This window comes from Ranitomeya variabilis, chromosome 1 (genome assembly GCF_051348905.1).
Source record: "Ranitomeya variabilis isolate aRanVar5 chromosome 1, aRanVar5.hap1, whole genome shotgun sequence".
NCBI classification, from domain to species: Eukaryota; Metazoa; Chordata; class Amphibia; order Anura; family Dendrobatidae; genus Ranitomeya; species Ranitomeya variabilis.
In genome coordinates, this window is record NC_135232.1 from 674030485 (window position 1) to 674051083 (window position 20599).

The 20599-nt window shown below is 44.4% G+C and overlaps 1 protein-coding gene across 11 annotated transcripts in view; it reads left to right on the forward strand.

Annotated features, from left to right (window-relative positions):
* Nucleotides 1–4999: 4999 nt before the first annotated feature.
* The window catches only part of KTN1 (kinectin 1), a 158019-nt gene continuing 142419 nt past the window's right edge, over nt 5000–20599 (forward strand). For all 11 annotated transcript variants that reach the window (XM_077264547.1, XM_077264599.1, XM_077264609.1 and 8 more), the window contains exon 1: nt 5000–5138. The gene's annotated coding sequence lies outside the window, so the exon portion shown is untranslated. The remainder of the gene's footprint in view (nt 5139–20599) is intronic.

Here is a 20599-nt window from a genome sequence, read left to right on the forward strand (position 1 = left end):
TATAATGTACGTTTAACATGTGGGGTGTATAATGTACGTATAACATGTGGGGTGTATAATGTACGTATAACATGTGGGGTGTATAATGTATGTATAACATGTGGGGTGTATAATGTACGTATAACATGTGGGGTGTATGATATATGTATAATATGTGGGGTGTATAATGTATGTATAATATGTCGGCTGTATAATGTATGTATGATATGTGGGGTGTATAATGTATGAATGTATAATATGTTGGGTGTATGATATATCTATAATATGTGGGGTGTATAATATATGCATAATATGTTGGGTGTATAATGTATGTATAATATGTCGGGTGTATGATATATGTATAATATGTGGGGTGTATAATGTATGTATAATATGTCGGCTGTATAATGTATGTATGATATGTGGGGTGTATAATGTATGAATGTATAATATGTCGTGTGTATAATGTATGTATAATATGTGGGGTGTATAATGTATGTATAATATGTCGTGTGTATAATGTATGTATAATATGTGGGGTGTATAATGTATGTATAATATGTGGGGTGTATAATGTAGGTATAATATGTCGGCTGTATAATGTATGTATGATATGTGGGGTGTATAATGTATGAATGTATTATGTTGGGTGTATGATATATCTATAATATGTGGGGTGTATAATATATGCATAATATGTTGGGTGTATAATGTACATATAATATGTCGGATGTATAATGTATGTATAATATGTGGGGTGTATAATGTATGTATAACATGTGGGGTGTATAATGTATGTATACTATGTGGGGTGTATAATGTATGTATACTATGTGGGGTGTATAATGTATGTATACTATGTGGGGTGTATAAAGTATGTATAATATGTGGGGTGTATAATGTACGTATAACATGTGGGGTGTATAATGTACGTATAACATGTGGGGTGTATAATGTATGTATAACATGTGGGGTGTATAATGTACGTATAACATGTGGGGTGTATAATGTATGTATACTATGTCGGGTGTATAATGTATGTATAACATGTGGGGTGTATAATGTATGTATACTATGTCGGGTGTATAATGTATGTATAATATGTGGGGTGTATAATGTATGTATACTATGTGGGGTGTATAATGTACGTATACTATGTGGGGTGTATAATGTACGTATACTATGTGGGGTGTATAATGTACGTATAACATGTGGGGTTTATAATGTACGTATACTATGTGGGGGGTATAATGTACGTATAACAAGTGGGGTGTATAATGTACGTATAACATGTGGGGTGTATAATGTACGTATAACATGTGGGGTGTATAATGTACGCATAACATGTGGGGTGTATAATGTACGTATAACATGTGGGGTGTATAATGTACGTTTAACATGTGGGGTGTATAATGTACGTATAACATGTGGGGTGTATAATGTACGTATAACATGTGGGGTGTATAATGTACGTATACTATGTGGGGTGTATAATGTACGTATAACATGTGGGGTGTATAATGTACGTATAACATGTGGGGTGTATAATGTACGTATAACATGTGGGGTGTATAATGTACGTATAACATGTGGGGTGTATAATGTACGTATACTATGTGGGGTGTATAATGTACGTATAACATGTGGGGTGTATAATGTACGTATACTATGTGGGGTGTATAATGTACGTATAACATGTGGGGTGTATAATGTACGTATACTATGTGGGGTGTATAATGTACGTATAACATGTGGGGTGTATAATGTACGTATACTATGTGGGGTGTATAATGTACGTATAACATGTGGGGTGTATAATGTACGTATACTATGTGGGGTGTATAATGTACGTATAACATGTGGGGTGTATAATGTACGTATACTATGTGGGGTGTATAATGTACGTATAACATGTGGGGTGTATAATGTACGTATACTATGTGGGGTGTATAATGTACGTATAACATGTGGGGTGTATAATGTACGTATACTATGTGGGGTGTATAATGTACGTATAACATGTGGGGTGTATAATGTACGTATACTATGTGGGGTGTATAATGTACGTATAACATGTGGGGTGTATAATGTACGTATAACATGTGGGGTGTATAATGTACGTATAACATGTGGGGTGTATAATGTACGTATAACATGTGGGGTGTATAATGTACGCATAACATGTGGGGTGTATAATGTACGTATAACATGTGGGGTGTATAATGTACGTATAACATGTGGGGTGTATAATGTACGTATAACATGTGGGGTGTATAATGTACGTATAACATGTGGGGTGTATAATGTACGTATAACATGTGGGGTGTATAATGTACGTATAACATGTGGGGTGTATAATGTACGTATACTATGTGGGGTGTATAATGTACGTATAACATGTGGGGTGTATAATGTACGTATACTATGTGGGGTGTATAATGTACGTATAACATGTGGGGTGTATAATGTACGTATACTATGTGGGGTGTATAATGTACGTATACTATGTGGGGTGTATAATGTACGTATAACATGTGGGGTGTATAATGTACGTATACTATGTGGGGTGTATAATGTACGTATAACATGTGGGGTGTATAATGTACGTATACTATGTGGGGTGTATAATGTACGTATAACATGTGGGGTGTATAATGTACGTATACTATGTGGGGTGTATAATGTACGTATAACATGTGGGGTGTATAATGTACGTATACTATGTGGGGTGTATAATGTACGTATAACATGTGGGGTGTATAATGTACGTATAACATGTGGGGTGTATAATGTACGTATAACATGTGGGGTGTATAATGTACGTATAACATGTGGGGTGTATAATGTACGTATACTATGTGGGGTGTATAATGTACGTATAACATGTGGGGTGTATAATGTACGTATAACATGTGGGGTGTATAATGTACGTATAACATGTGGGGTGTATAATGTACGTATAACATGTGGGGTGTATAATGTACGTATAACATGTGGGGTGTATAATGTACGCATAACATGTGGGGTGTATAATGTACGTATAACATGTGGGGTGTATAATGTACGTATAACATGTGGGGTGTATAATGTACGTATAACATGTGGGGTGTATAATGTACGTATAACATGTGGGGTGTATAATGTACGTATAACATGTGGGGTGTATAATGTACGTATAACATGTGGGGTGTATAATGTACGTATACTATGTGGGGTGTATAATGTACGTATAACATGTGGGGTGTATAATGTACGTATAACATGTGGGGTGTATAATGTACGTATAACATGTGGGGTGTATAATGTACGTATACTATGTGGGGTGTATAATGTACGTATAACATGTGGGGTGTATAATGTACGTATACTATGTGGGGTGTATAATGTACGTATAACATGTGGGGTGTATAATGTACGTATAACATGTGGGGTGTATAATGTACGTATACTATGTGGGGTGTATAATGTACGTATAACATGTGGGGTGTATAATGTACGTATACTATGTGGGGTGTATAATGTACGTATACTATGTGGGGTGTATAATGTACGTATAACATGTGGGGTGTATAATGTACGTATAACATGTGGGGTGTATAATGTACGTATAACATGTGGGGTGTATAATGTACGTATAACATGTGGGGTGTATAATGTACGTATAACATGTGGGGTGTATAATGTACGCATAACATGTGGGGTGTATAATGTACGTATAACATGTGGGGTGTATAATGTACGTATAACATGTGGGGTGTATAATGTACGTATAACATGTGGGGTGTATAATGTACGTATAACATGTGGGGTGTATAATGTACGTATAACATGTGGGGTGTATAATGTACGTATAACATGTGGGGTGTATAATGTACGTATACTATGTGGGGTGTATAATGTACGTATAACATGTGGGGTGTATAATGTACGTATACTATGTGGGGTGTATAATGTACGTATAACATGTGGGGTGTATAATGTACGTATACTATGTGGGGTGTATAATGTACGTATAACATGTGGGGTGTATAATGTACGTATACTATGTGGGGTGTATAATGTACGTATAACATGTGGGGTGTATAATGTACGTATAACATGTGGGGTGTATAATGTACGTATAACATGTGGGGTGTATAATGTACGTATAACATGTGGGGTGTATAATGTACGTATACTATGTGGGGTGTATAATGTACGTATAACATGTGGGGTGTATAATGTACGTATACTATGTGGGGTGTATAATGTACGTATAACATGTGGGGTGTATAATGTACGTATAACATGTGGGGTGTATAATGTACGTATAACATGTGGGGTGTATAATGTACGTATAACATGTGGGGTGTATAATGTACGCATAACATGTGGGGTGTATAATGTACGTATAACATGTGGGGTGTATAATGTACGTATAACATGTGGGGTGTATAATGTACGTATAACATGTGGGGTGTATAATGTACGTATAACATGTGGGGTGTATAATGCACGTATAACATGTGGGGTGTATAATGCACGTATAACATGTGGGGTGTATAATGCACGTATAACATGTGGGGTGTATAATGCACGTATAACATGTGGGGTGTATAATGTACGTATAACATGTGGGGTGTATAATGTACGTATAACATGTGGGGTGTATAATGTACGTATAACATGTGGGGTGTATAATGTACGTATACTATGTGGGGTGTATAATGTACGTATAACATGTGGGGTGTATAATGTACGTATAACATGTGGGGTGTATAATGCACGTATAACATGTGGGGTGTATAATGTACGTATAACATGTGGGGTGTATAATGTAGGTATAACATGTGGGGTGTATAATGCACGTATAACATGTGGGGTGTATAATGTACGTATACTATGTGGGGTGTATAATGTACGTATAACATGTGGGGTGTATAATGTACGTATAACATGTGGGGTGTATAATGTACGTATACTATGTCGGGTTTATCCCGCAGCAGCGGGCGGCGGTAGGGCCGGGCGGCGGACGTGCTGTGCTCCCGGCTCCTCCCTCCGCCTCTCCCCGTCCTCCGCCTCCCTCTCCTCCCGTGTAGGACCTGGATGTGTCGGGGACCGGCCGCACACCCAGCGCTCAGCAGGCCGGAGGGAGTGTGAGCAGCGGCGGCCCGGGACAGGTGAGCGGGGGGCCGCGCTGGGCCTCGGCTGTGACAAGGCTCCTCTCCCGGGGCAGTGCCAGGGCAGCTGCGGGCTGAGGCTGCTGCTCCTTCTCCGGGGGAAGGATGGCGGCGGCCGGGCTGAGATTTCACCATGTGCCGGGCCCGTCTGCCAGGAGGAGCCTCCCCGAGCACCAGCGGCCGCCCGGCTCTGAGGACCCGTCTGCGGGGAGGATGGAGAGCACGGGCCGGGGGTGCCCGGGGCTGTGGGGAGGGACTGGCACCAGGGCAGCTGTGTCACATGATCGGTGCAGCTTCCCCAGGACCGGCCCCTACTCAGGACCATGGTGATACCTCCTAGTAGTCGGGTCGGCCGCCATATATAGCTGCCCATCACCACCGTGCTGCTCCGTGTCACCCGGGCACGTGTCCTTTTTTCTGTGCGCACAACTTATTTTTATTTTTTTATTGCTGGGGGTCTTGCTTCTGAATGGAGCTGCCTGCAGTGTTTGCAGCTGGATATGGTGTCCTGCGTATTGTCCCTTTAAATGAGGTCATCGACATAATGTGGTTCCATGGCAACCTTTTATTTATGTGTTGCATCTTTTACAATGGTGGTCCTCTTATCGTCCCTTCGAGGGCGCCGCTCCCTCCGTACAACCTGTACTGTCATTGATTGAAATGCTGCATGCTGTGTAATACTTTACTATTCCTGTGGAGGCGCTGCAGGGAGATTATACAGTCATTTCCAGGTGTTCCCATAGATCACTGCCAATTGCTGAGGGTCCCAGAAGAAAAACGTTGTCATTGTGGACCCTTCTATCAAAGGGATCGCCATGTAAATGCATGGGAGGGGGATATCTGTCCATGTGGGCCGTTTTTATAAGACTGTTGGTCTGTCTCCTCTGTGGCCGATGTGGGCATTGCCCTCCTGACACCGTCCGGGCAGCAGAAGATGCTTGTAGTTGTAGTGATGCTCAGAGCAAAGGCAAATATACAAGCCAGGAAAGCAATGGTTAATAGACTCCAGCAGACTGCTGTCCTTATTCCCCCCGACCCTCGTGCCCCCCAGGAACATCCTGATATTAGGGGCAGTTCTGCAGTGAAGGTATCCAGGGCTGACACCATTGATGCCACTGGGCATTATGTAACCAGCTTCTTTTTTGCGTTTTTGGGGATTTGGTGGTGACCCCCGGGGGTTATATGGCCCCAGTGCTGTATACTCTACAGACGGGTAGATCCGTTGTTGGATCAGCAGTGGAAGAACTAAGCGACAGTAGTGAATCAGTGCGCCAATGGGTGTGCCGTCCGTGAGTAGCGCTGGGTCAGGATAACCTCGGCACGGGCAGGAGCGGTTGTGCAGCCCCTGCTCCTCTGTAGCATATCCGGATTTCAGAAAGGCAATAGAAGTCCTCATGGTTTGGAGTATTGGCTCCAGATGACCAAAATATTGCTTTTGTGTTATTACTCCTGTTCTCTACAGCCACCTATCTCCATCTCTCGGACCCTCCATGTACCTTTCCATGCATCGCTGAGTGTAACATCTGCGGTTTGTTCACCTTTTAGAAACTTTTTTACATTAGATTTGTGGCTCCTTTAAACGGTGCGTCACCTTTGGACTGCATTCCTTTCCCAGAGCGTTCTTATCCCTCCGGTGGGGAAGTGGTTAACAGCGCGGCCTCTTTCCGCACGGCGGCGTATTGTGACACAGTTACCTGTTCAGTCATGGAGACGTAATAAAGTGGAGCGGTTTTGGTACAGGCAGACATTATTTCGGGGCGATTTGTCACTGTCGGGCTCTTCATTTATTAATCGCTTCCTTCTGGTCCTGAAAGAATTTGGATCTTCGGCCATTTTTATTTTTTTTTTTTTGCTTTTTCTGTCTGTGACGGGTTAAATCTTGGCCACTTGTTGTTTTATGTCATATTACTTTTAAGTCCTACTAGAATGGTGGAAATAGTTTGTACGTTTGGCACTTAGATCTTTTGGAGGCCCATATCTGGGGACTGGTTTCTAAGCATGCCTGAGACATGGGAGGGTATGGCTGCCAGTTTGGGAGGTCGATTGGGATGCCCACTCCCATAATAAAATGAAGGAAAAAAAAAAAAAAAATCGAAGACAGGAATGAGTCCCTTTGCATTAATGGGTTGTCCAGCTTGTGTGCCTGCTGTAGGCTGGGACCTAGTGATTGCTGCAGGGGTGTAGCTGTGTAGGGGTACAGAGGTCGCACCCAAACTCCAAGACCCGTTTGCCATAATGGCACAGTTGGTGAGGGCCCTGTTAAAACTTTGCTATAGGACTAGATTGCTTCATCCTGGGGTACAGATTATTATTATTATTATTATACATTTATATAGCACCATTTATTCCACAATGATGATTTTGCCTTGCAGCAGGCTTAGTATAAAGCATGGGTGCCAACTGTGCACCAGGGCAAAAAAGACGCCTCTCTATTCACACAAAAGGCTTATGTAAGAGGCAGACTCGCTCAGACTTATAACATTATAATCTTTGCAGAGGAAACCAAAATCTGTAAATGCCATTAGATGGCTGTGGTTCCTATGCTGCTGCGGAGCCATGATCTAATAGGGGGTATAAGGCCTCGGGCGTCTCCTTACTCGGTGCTCACTCAGCCATCTGGTGCTTTGAAGGTTACTGAACCCAGACTTGTGTGCCTGCCCTGTAATCTGTGCCTGGAAGACTGTGCTGGCGTCATGATTGCATCACAGGCCTCCCTTCCTCCAGGTTTCTTCTATGGCCGCTTCCTGCTTGAGGTTTGGTTGCTCTCTATATTATAATTTGGAATCGAAACTGAAATGTTCGTATACAAAGGGGAAAGTCAGAATGAAGACCGCCAAGCTGAGGTCGTGGAGCTTACGTTAGACTGTGGTTTAAATACCCAGTGAACCTTTTTTTTTTTCTTCCTTATAGAGGAATTTTCCATTTTTCCAAGTGTCCTGAAGACATCTGGCTGTCAGTAGTATTGGTCTGGCACTTTCATCTCCAATGAGATGGTGTAATATGCATAGCTCCCAACCGTCCCTCATTGTGCGGGATTGTCCCGCATTTGATGCTTTTCCCCGCTGTCCTGCCCGGGACACTCTGCTCCCGCAAACAACACAGGAGAATTAGCCGTCACACACCCCCTTGTGTTAGGCCACGCCCCTTCCCCATGTTCCTGAGTCTTACTCTTAGGGCTTCCTGTGGCATGAAGGAGGCACTGCCAGCGCTGGGCACGGGGTCATGATCCGCAGGACACGGACGTGGCGAGGAGGAGGACGAAGAGCTCAGCTGGATGTTGTGCAGGACAAGCAGGCACACCGACCCTCATGTCCCCGGTGTGTGCGGTGCCAGGTAGGTGCCAGCAGGATAATGAGCTGGAGTGGGCGTGTTCGGTAGCCATGTACTGCAGCAGGCTGCTTGTTGCTCTGCTTGTAACAAAGGAAACTAGTTCTCACCGTGCAGAGAAATGCCTCCAGATTTACTGATCTGCACCTAATGAGGCTTTGTGCTGTCGCTGCCCCTCCATCACTGCCAGGGAAGCAACACATGCCCTGGTGAGGGCACCCGCAGGTGAGCGCCATGCAGCACTGGCACAGGGCTCACACACCCCCTTCTCTGGTGAGAAGCACCTGCCCTGGTGATGCGCTGCCTGTTATGTGTGGGGTCAGGAGGTGTTTACAGTGTGAATGTAGCAGAGCCGTGTGTGTGCGCGAGGTGTACGGAGCGGAGCCATGTGTGTGCGAGGTGTACGGAGCGGAGCCGTGTGTGTGCGAGGTGTACGGAGCGGAGCCGTGTGTGTGCGAGGTGTACGGAGCGGAGCCGTGTGTGTGCGAGGTGTACGGAGCGGAGCCGTGTGTGTGCGAGGTGTACGGAGCGGAGCCGTGTGTGTGCGAGGTGTACGGAGCGGAGCCGTGTGTGTGCGAGGTGTACGGAGCGGAGCCGTGTGTGTGCAAGGTGTACGGAGCGGAGCCGTGTGTGTACGAGGTGTACGGAGCGGAGCCGTGTGTGTACGAGGTGTACGGAGCGGAGCCGTGTGTGTACGAGGTGTACGGAGCGGAGCCGTGTGTGTACGAGGTGTACGGAGCGGAGCCGTGTGTGTACGAGGTGTACGGAGCGGAGCCGTGTGTGTACGAGGTGTACGGAGCGGAGCCGTGTGTGTACGAGGTGTACGGAGCGGAGCCGTGTGTGTACGAGGTGTACGGAGCGGAGCCGTGTGTGTACGAGGTGTACGGAGCGGAGCCGTGTGTGTACGAGGTGTACGGAGCGGAGCCGTGTGTGTACGAGGTGTACGGAGCGGAGCCGTGTGTGTACGAGGTGTACGGAGTGGAGCCGTGTGTGTACGAGGTGTACGGAGCGGAGCCGTGTGTGTACGAGGTGCATGGTCGGAGCCGTGTGTGTGCGAGGTGTATGGAGCGGAGCCGTGTGTGTGCGAGGTGTATGGAGCGGAGCCGTGTGTGTACGAGGTGTATGGAGCGGAGCCGTGTGTGTACGTGGTGTATGGAGCGGAGCCGCGTGTGTAGGAGTAGCTATGTGTGGCCATTATACGGTACGAAGTATCATGTGCGGCCAATATACAGTATGGAGCATCATGTGTGGTCATTATACAGTATGGAGCATCATGTGTGGTCATTATACAGTATGGAGCATCATGTGTGGCCATTATACAGTATGGAGCATCATGTGTGGCCATTATACAGTATGGAGCATCATGTGTGGCCATTATACAGTATGGAGCATCATGTGTGACCATTATACAGTATGGAGCACTGTGTGGCCATATTTTTTTGTTTATAATTATTCTTTTTAAAAAATGTGATCAGCAGTGCTAAATGGGTGTGGTTGGGACGTGGATATGGGTGTGGCTAGTTATGAATGGGTGTGGTCAGAGGCGTGGCCTAAAAATTGCCGCTTCGCGCACCGCAAACTTTGTCCCTCTTTCCCATCTTCAAAAGTTGGGAGGTATGAATATGTATGGATGCTCCCTTTTCATGAGGGAAATTTTAATACACTATTGAGGATTTGTTCATACATTTCCAGGCGGAATCATAGAGGAACATGGCCAAGTATTTACTATCATTATAAATTCGCAAAGTTTTTAGACTTCATTTGCGGTAGCTGAGCAGCCCTCTAAAGGTACCGTCACACTCAGCAACTTTGCAAAGAGAACGACAACAATCTGTGACGTTGCAGCGTCCTGGATAGCGATCTCGTTGTGTTTGACACGTAGCAGCGATCTGGATCCCGCTGTGCCATCGCTGGTCGGAGCTAGAAGTCCAGAACTTTATTTCATCGCCAGGTCGGCGTGTATCGTCATGTTTGACAGCAAAAGCAACGACGCCAGCAACGAGCATAGGGGGCGTCGCAGCGTCTCCTTCTAGCCAGTCGGTACACTCCGGCTGTTTGACATGGAGCTAACAACCAGCGAGAACGATAAGTGAGTCGCCGTTACGTCACTGGATCGCTCCTGCATCGTTCTGGAGTTGCTGTGTTTGACGTCTCTACAGTGACCTAAACAGCGACGCTCCAGCGATCTAGTTTAGGTCGGCTCGTTGTCTATATCGCCACAGCGTCGCTGAGTGTGACGGTACCTTTAGTGTTACCTTCCCAGCTCCCTCCCCCCAAATAAACATTGGGCTCTTGCCTGTATGACCAGCCTTGGGGCTTGTGCACACAACAGATTTTCCCATACGATCTGGTTTTCACAGATAAGCATTCATGATATTCTTTTGGGGCTGTGGACATGTCCGATTTTTTTTATTTTTATTTTTACTTTTTTTAATTATTATTTTCCTCAGGCCATGGAGTCTGCCCTAAAAAATGGAAGCATGTCTGATATGATCCGTAGGGTCATTGCCAGCAATGCAAGTCTATAGGTCCAGGAAAACAATCGGACCGCTCTCTGATGACATATGAGTGTGGTCCTATTTTCACAGACTGACAGAATAGAGAAAATGGAGGAATTTTTTTTTTCTTTGGTCTTTCCATTTACAAGAAAAACTGATGACACTGTTCAGAATATCCAGTCTGTTTTTCTGGTTTCTGGAGAAATCTGTTGTGGGACTGTAGCCTTGCAGAGACCGCTTTATAGATCTCTAGCCAGTTAGTAATGCATTAGCAAAGTCTGGGGCAGATTTGTAACTGGTGGGAAAGCTGGGTGACTATCCCTGTGAATGGTGACCCTAACGGCAGGCACCCAGCTTTCTCTGGAGTTCACACGGGATGCTTGCCTGTCCCCACAGTTTGATCTTTGTATCTTATTTTTTTTCTCTTGTGTGTTTGTAGGTAACAGATACATACAGTAAATATTTATCTTTTTCACTGTCGTCTTTATTATTTTGTATCGTTCTTTTGCTCCTTAATATCGGGACTCTGTGACCATCCCTATAAGTAGTTTCTGTTCCTTCCAACCCTCCAGGGTTATTGAAATTTCAGAATATAATTAATAAGTTGTCCTAATTAAGAGTTTCACATTGTGGATGGTATTTTGACACTCTCACAAATCACATACAGCTGATCAGTTGTCAGAGAATCCCATCATGCTTCTAAGAGTGCAGTCAGACGGCCATATAAGTCGGGCCTAGATTGGACTGGCCGGTGGCTCTCCCCACCCAAGCATGACAGCTGCTTAGAAATATATGGAGAGCCGCCGGCCAATCCGTGCATTACCGTCTGATCTCGGTCCGATTTTTTTTTTACGGCCGTCTGACTGCACCCTAATTCTGTTTCTGGTACAGATTATTAGCACGGCATCCTGGGGTAACCTGTATGCGTTCATGTGTTACCTGTCCCTTTTATATTATCTAACAATCTTCCACGACTTTGACACTCCCAGGCGTGGCGCACCCAGAGGAGTGTCTGCTGGGGGTAAAGTACAAAAGTATTGGACCTGTTGTTCTAGTTTCTTTTTTCTGGAGTCATTTTCCGGCAGTCACCCAGCTCACCCATGATTTTTAATAGTTGTTCTAGCAGGCCTTCCTCTACCTTGTGCGCTGGGCATTCTTTTTAAATAATGTACTGCTAAAATAATATCCAATGCAAGGATCTGATCATTCCTAAAAGAATAGAGTTAGAGAGAATGATGATGAAGGGAAATTTATTTATTTTTTTAAACCCATGGCTTTACTTAGGAGCTGTAGACACCAAACAGTTGCACAATCGCATGTTTTGCACTTTTAATTCATGGTTTATTCACAATAGTAATACTAATTGTAATAAATGGTTGCACAAATATACACGTCCCTGCAGGATTAGAAAAGCCTGGCTTCGTGTACCATTACAGATCCGTCCTTTTGCGCTAAGCTGCAATACCAGACACAGCCCCCAGAACAGGGGTGGCGCTGGTTTTTGAAAGAAAGATATTTATATTTGTTCTATAGGGGAGCACTTGATGAATTTTTTGATTTCTAAACTATTTTCCTAACCCTTTTTATATTATCCCAGGTTTTGAATGGATCTGGCTGCTGGATAATCAATTGGACCCCCACTTATCCACAAGTGATCCCCTATCCTGGGCATGATTTTAGTAGAACGGTGGTTAGGTTTTCTAGAGATCCTGTAATATCTGGGTGCTGGAAGTGGCTTTTTACAGAATGGTTAAATTGACCTAGGACTGAATGAGCCAACAGGAATAACGAGCACATGCCAAAACTATATGACTGTGACACCCCAGGCAACGTCTGTGTACACATCAGCAAATATTCCAAGCGCCCTCCGCTTCTGTACGCTTGTGCACACATCGGCTCACTTCTGTATATAGAGCTATATTTGCTTACATCGTGTTTAATGCCACATTGAGACCTAAATGGTTTCTGGTGCCAGTTATCACCTCTCCTTCCTGTGTGTGGATCCTGTATATTGAATGGGAGCGACCTCCGTGTACCACATATCTCTGGCGGGGTCTTATATGTGCAGGTGTGACGTCAGGCTCCTGAGGGTCTCCCAGCTGGGGCCACCATTGATACTGAACGTGGCGTTCTGACGTGCAGATACCATCAATGTAAAATATGAATCATTTGCTAACGCATCCTTAAAGGGGTTACCCTGGCACAATATACCTGTCCAAAGGAACAAAACTATGCAGTACTCGGCAGCGACTGCTCACATAAGGATGTCCCTTTTAGGGTATATGACCTAAATGAGAACCCCACTAGAGATTATCACAATTTAGATAGTGTGGCTTTATTGCGCTAAAAAGCATTGCCTTGATGAGAAAAACTCCCTCCAGCTCAATAGAGGGGGGACTTGGGGCAACTCGGGTCCACGCTGACGACTCCCCTGGAGGTCGGGTCCACGCTGACGACTCCCCTGGAGGTCGGGTCCACGCTGACGACTCCCCTGGAGGTCGGGTCCACGCTGACGACTCCCCTGGAGGTCGGGTCCACGCTGACGACTCCCCTGGAGGTCGGGTCCACGCTGACGACTCCCCTGGAGGTCGGGTCCACTCTGATTATAAAGTTATGGAATATCCAAGCTTTGTGTCGCTTTATAACATGTCAGTTTCCTTTTGTACTTTTACTATGTTGTTACTTCATATTGTTTTGTGCAAGGACTTATGACTGATCATGTTAGAGGATTGCAAATTACGCAATTCCCTCTTCATATTCTACTACTGAAGGTATGAGTTCAAAGCTCTGTGACTTTAATCTTTTTTTTCTTTTCTCCACATTTTTGGGAGGGAGAGGAAAATTACAGCTAATGTTTTCCTGCTTGGAAAAAGAAAAGTTATCAGCCAGAGGAGTACCAGCCGTTCCGCCCTGTGCTCATTACTTATGCTGGTTTGTCGCTCTTTAGCAGCTCGCGCTCTCTACATGACATGTAGCATTGTCTTTACAAGGTGTTTTTTTTTTTTTTTCTTGGCATGCAGTGAAGTGTGGTCACCCTGAAACCACTAAATGCTACATGCAGACGGTGTTTGGTTTGGACTAGTGGGTAAACGTACACCCGGTCCTGCGCTGGTTCACTGCGCTTCAGAGAGTTTCCACTTGTAACCAAAGAATAAATGATGGTAAATATCAGATTGAACTGGGACTGTACTAAAGGGGGTGGCCAGGCCGCCTCTCTGCTACCCAAGATCAGAGAGCTGCTAGAAAGCTCTTCCAGGGTAAGAGGACCTTTCAATCTGACCGTGATTTTTGTGCATAGCCAATTGGTTTGGAAAGACACAAGTAGTGAATGTAAAGCCCTAGTGGCAAAAGGTGCTCCTACACATTAGGTAATAGCAGCATGCATGGCTGTCATTACAGGGATTTTCCAGTTTCGGGAAACTCCTGTTCCCCTACAGCAGTATATTAAAGTAAAAAAGTTCTTAACTCGCCCTCCCCAGGTTCACCAACGCTCCGGATGTCTGTTTTTGTTTTCAGCGTAGACACATCAATAGCGCTGCAGCCTATAAGTGAGCTCAGCGGCTCACGCTGACAGTTCGGGCAGAGGAGCGGAGCTCGCGGATTTGCTGCAGTGCTTTCTATACGTGATGTCAATAGCAGAAACAAGAAGCAGCGGCGGAGACTCGGCGCTAGGCTCGGGGAGAGTGAGGAGAGCCAGTTCTTGTTAATTTTTTTTTTTTTTATACAAGCTGGAGACAGGTTTTGTGAAACCGAAAAACCCCTTAAAAATGTTCAACCTTATGTACCTTTAGGCCCTCATACACATCCAGTTCTGCATGCATTGCCTGTTACTCATTCAGTGACAGAAGCGAACAACCGTTCTTTCAGGGACAGACAATGACATTCTGCGATCAGTCGGCTATAACGATTGTTGCTTCTTAAGTTTTTATATGACAAAAAAATAATTTTAGTCGATTTGTTCATTTTCATCAACATTAAAGAGATTGTTCATCTTTATTTTATCTTCATTTTTGCAATTGGGCTTCATTAGAAACGTTGCACCCTTTGCCCTCCCGTAGCTTGTTTCGGGCTGTTGCCCCTCTTCAGTGCAAATAATAAGATCTGATTTTTGGCTGCATGAGAGGCCTCTGACTAGGCTCTAAGGGGGTTCTTAGAGGCAATTTGCATATTTAATTTCCCAGAGAAGCATTGCATGGCCTAGAAGTGTCCTTACACTGGCACGTCAGGCTTGTCTCTCTGCACAAGAAGAGGCGCTATCCCTTTGGCATCTTTAGGGCATATTGGCCTTTATAGTAATTTTACCATAATCGTACATGACATCTTTCTTTTACTGAGCTAAGGTCACGCATGTGAAGGTGTCATTTCCAGGGGAGACCTAGACTTTATCCTTTCACATGGGTGTAATGAAACACCCTGCAGCTTTATATGTACCGTAAACTGATTTTTTTCTGATGCCCAGCGCCAGGCACCTTCCAGTCCTATTAGCTGCTTCTTTCTGATATCTGCACATTCATTGAAAATCCACCAATTAAAAAAAAAAAAAAAAATCATGCTAATTAGATTAAAATAAACCTGTTAAAAAGGCAATCTCCCCCCATTTATTCGCTTTCCTTCATTGCTGGGGGTCACAGTCTTAGCCAATCATGCCCTCACAGTGCTAATAACCAGGTCTTGTCTGACAGCTGGCCCTGCTGGGGCAGGAGGGGGGCGCTGCTACATCCCACCGTGTTTGATGGTCCTTGTTGAGTCACCGGCACTTGTCTTAAATGAGACACACGTGTTGCGGAGAATTCGGGTGTGGGAAGGTGATTGGAAAAGGCATCGCTTGTCTGGAAGGTATTTCTAGGGAAGGGCCAGACAGGCAGTAACCTGCGGTACAGGTAGCCTAGTTCATCACATTTCTGCTTACTGCGGATGTAGTCGCTTTGTGATGCCATTTTTTTTTTTACCTGCTGTGACTTTTCTTATACGTCCCGCCATGTAGCGCCAGCCATATCCTGCTACACTGGTATTATGTAGCAAGGAACAATGGAGCAGGTTTTATCAATACTGTGTAATTCTTAGCTCAAATTAAGACTTGACATGTATAATATTTATCACCCCGATTCACGCTGTGTGGGCAAGATTACACATCTACCAGAAGTTTGCTCCAAAATTTGGATGCATTTTTTAGAGGGCTCACGGTGTAACCGTGACGGTGTAACTTTAGAGATAGCATTACCCCTTATCTGAGAAAGTGTTAAGGTGAATAAGTGGTGCAAGTCTACGACAGACCAGTGCTGGTCCTCGTCTGACGTGAAAGCTTCTGACTAGTGATGAGCGAGCGTGCTGTTATAAGGTGTTATCTGAGCATGCTCTGATGCTAACCAAGTATCTTCCCTGTAGCTGCATGTCTCAACACATGCAAGGATTCTCTGTTAGGCATGTGTTTCGGCTGTTGAACAGCCGCGAGACATGCAGCTGTGGGGACTCGGACATATTTTTCAAGCACGGGGAAGCTGATTATCATGTGTTATCCTGTTGTAGTCGTGTGTGCCTAACTTCGATGCACACAGAACGATTGGTAAAACGATCGTTGTGTGCATAATGTGATCGGCAGCACGTCTTGTATACACAGGTCGATGAGCTGCCGAGAATGAGTTTGACAGATGTCATCCAGAAACTGGATCCTGGCAACGCTCCTTCTCCATTATCAGGCAGGGTAAATGTGTCCACACAGTCCAAGCACGGACCATGACATCAGGACCAGCCGCGGGCATATATGAGGCTTTTGAGCTTGATGTCAGGACCTGTGAAACCGGCCTAAGGTGGACCCCCAACCCATCTGACGTTGATTGGTCTATCCTAGGAATAGGCCATTAGTATCTAAATAAAAGCAGATCACCGTGAATGTTTGATCTGCCTTGTATGTGTATGACTCTTGGTTGCCGTGTCACCCACCATGTTGTAACCTGTTGGATGATGATGGAGCTGATAATCGTACTGGACGTTCGCCCGTTCTAAATCCAGTATAACTCCGCTAATTATAGAAATCCTTCCTGCCCTCCATAGTGGATGCTGTGCTCGGTGTCACGTCATATAGTGTGCTGTGCCTTGGCCTTGTTCTCTTACAGAAGGTTGCCAGATACGATAACTATTATCAAGCAGTTATTCCTCCAAATATCGGGGCGTGTTTGCTCTACTTCGTTGCTTGCTGTGAACTTTCATAGACTAGCCAACATAAATGAAGGATATGGCTGAGTGGTCTTCATGATGATTTCACCACCAGGTGGCACTACTATGGTAGGCACATTTAGCACCAAGCTCATGTAGCACCCGGTTACAATCAGCTGGTCATTGCACTGACTTATATAGGCGTATAAAGACCTATACAAGCCAGATCCACTGGATAAATGGTAATTATTTGGTGTTGATCCCATCACTAGGACACCCACTGGTCATCAGAGAAGGGGACAAGACTGCATACAGGAGGAATTAAATGACGTGGCAAATTGCCTATGCGCTCTATTAAAGTTTACCCCAGGGGAGCAGAGATGAGCACAGCTCCCTTCATCAGTGTTACCAGATTTTACAATACAAGCTGCATTAAATCTATTACACTCAATAAGGCTGGTGTACTTGTCTGACTGTATAAATATTTCTGAAAAAGCTTACTCCTTTTCAGTTTACCTAGTCTGATTGACAGTGCCTCAGTGTCCCTCCTCCCTGCTGCAATCTCTCACTGCTCAGTGCAAGCTGCAGCTTTTGGCTGGGTGGTCGGAGACTGAATACACCTGGACTCTTGGGCTATTGTATTCTATAATTGGACTCCTGAAATGTAAAGGAAGTACATCAGTGTCATTAGGTCTAATATATGCATAATATTTGCACCATGTATTGTGAAATCTGGTGCATGATCAGCTTGGAATGGAGCAGCAGGATGTGTCTAAGCTGCCCAGGGGCAGAGTAGTCCTGTTTGCTGATGATAGGCGGGGTCCCCAGCAGCAATCTGATGTCGCCTATCCATTGGGGAGAGAACTTGGCTTTTTTGATTTTGCCTCTTTTGCATTCTAGCGGTCATAATGTTGAGTTTTTTCAGGTTGACTAGACACACAGGAGAGTATACAAGCATGCCGACAAGATGCAGGTTTTCTGTAGCTCATTACCATTTATTTTTTTTGCAAGAAAGAATGTGAAATCTGGAATGTTATCTGCTCTTGTGAAGGTTTTCTGCAGCCTCCAACCTTTTGGTCTTGGCAAGTGTCCAGTGTTTTCAGAAGGTGTTTCTCAATGAAGCAGCAAATTTCATTCAATAGCGACCGCCAAGAAAAACATTGATAAGTAAAACGCCAAGGAATCGGATGTGTTGGGTGCCATTCACAATGCCGGTGGTGTATAGATCCCGTATGCGGAGGGAATTAATTTCTGAGGCTGTTTTATGTTAGTATTATTATTATTATTATTATTATTATTATTATTATTATTATTATTATTATTATTTATATAGCGCCAACATATTCCGCAGTGCTTTACAACTTATAGAGGGGACTTGTACAGACAATAGACATTACAGCATAACAGAAATCACAGTTCAAAACAGATACCAGGAGGAATGAGGGCCCTGCTCGCAAGCTTACAAACTATGAGGAAAAGGGGAGACACGAGAGGTGGATGGTAACAATTGCGTCGTATTGTGTGTCCTGTATAGTACCGGGTGCAGCATGGTTGTGTATAAAGCGCTGGGAAACAAAAGGCTTCATTGTGGGAGTTGTAATCTTCAAAAATAAAGTTATCGCCATTGCTGATGGGTCTGGATGTATACAGCAGAAAGGAGAAGATTTCTTACCTTTATGCGTTTTATAGGCAATAAAGTAACGCCGCAAGTGAGTCTCCTAATCCCAACCCACTTTTGTTTTCCCTCGCAGCAGTTTTGGCCCTTTACTACCATTGAGGAGACATGTACTCTTTGCTGCGCTGAGCGTGCATGTGTATGGGGATTGGAATTGAGAGAGGGTGTGTGACGATTAGCCCGAAGAGTGTTTGGCTGACGGTTGCCTCGTGTATAGAGGTAAAGGAATAGTTCTGATGTCTGTGGACACCTTTGACATGGGGAAACGTTTGACTGTAATCTTCATTCCTCCATCATTTTCAATAGGCAATTTGCAGCCTGATCCAAGTTTCAACTATTTTTTTCTTGCGGGATTCTCTCTCCCATGAAAAAAGGTTGGATGTGAGCCCTGTGCATCCAGGTTGCTGCTTTCGTCATTAACCATATATCAGTACATGTTCGTTTTTTTTTTTGTTTTTTTTTATTGGATAATTTTTATTGAACATTTTCAGAACCCTCCCTTTCCCACAGTGATCAGCACAGCTTCTATCTTGCACTCATTACTTACTATAACCTGTCTAGTCTGCCCTCTGTGAGCCTTTACATGCTTTCTCCCCTGTCTGCACTGTGGAGATTTGTATACAACCCCTTCTCTATCCCTCCTGCTTTCTCTAACACTGAGCGAAACGAGAGACATCAGTAGCTTTGACTGCTTTGTAACTATTGTTTTTTTTTTTCCCCCCCATATCACTTGACTTAAAAGCCTGACACTCTGCAGGAGTAAAAGGGTAGAAAGTTTATTGAAAACTACTTGGAAAGTTGTTTAACTTTGCATTTAGGAAGCAAATAATTAATGCCAAAAAAATTAGTGAAGGTTTGCATAACCTTTAATTTTAGTAGGGGAGAATCGGATGTTTACAGTTACTGAAAATGTAGAGATTTGGTTGGGTGAGAATTACCCTATAGGGAGTCATTTCTTTTGAAGTTAGTGAAGCTCTTTTGGCTTTTTTTCTCTATTCCACTCCATTGTGAATTCTCAGGTGGAGACTTATTTGCCATTGTCTGAAAATCTTCGCATCCCTGTGTCATCTGTTTTCTCTCGTACAAATATTGAATGGAGGTTCCCCAAGAGTCCCTTAGCTACTGGTCCAGGAAAAGTGGACAAACACATGGATGCCATCTGTATACTGCTGCTTTTTTGCTTACCCATTCACTTGAATGGACGAGTTCGGTCTGCAAAATAGACCAAAATTGGACGTTTTTCGAATTTTTCTTTTTAGCCAATTCGCAAAAAAAAAAAAGAACATGGACTATAATGAATCCACATAATGGACCTGGCTCGTGTATCAAACACTGATGTGAATAAGGCTTTATAGATATGACATGCTTAAAGGGGGTATTCCCAGATATAACTTGCTGATCCCTTTGGGTCTGACTGCTGGGACCCGTGTTCCTGTGAATGAAGTGGAGATGTGGATGTTTGGTTTCCGCTTCATTCGTGGTCTATGGAACTATAGGTTGTAAATGGCGTGGAGGTTGAGCTTGTGCACCCACATACAAGGGCTGAAGAATCCCATTCTCTGGAGTGCTTGGGGTCCCTGCTCTCCGACGCCCCATCAATTAATACATTTTCCTCTATCCTTTTGGACTGGGAATAACTTTGAAAGGGGTATTACGAGGTACCAAAGGAAACATTCCAGAGGCGGTATTGGTGAGTGGGGGTCACATTTGACAACTGTGCCATCCCAGTGAGCATCCTATATATGTAGATCAATCCCCAAATTATGGCACAGACCAAGAAATAAAGAATGTTTTACCTGCCACTCACC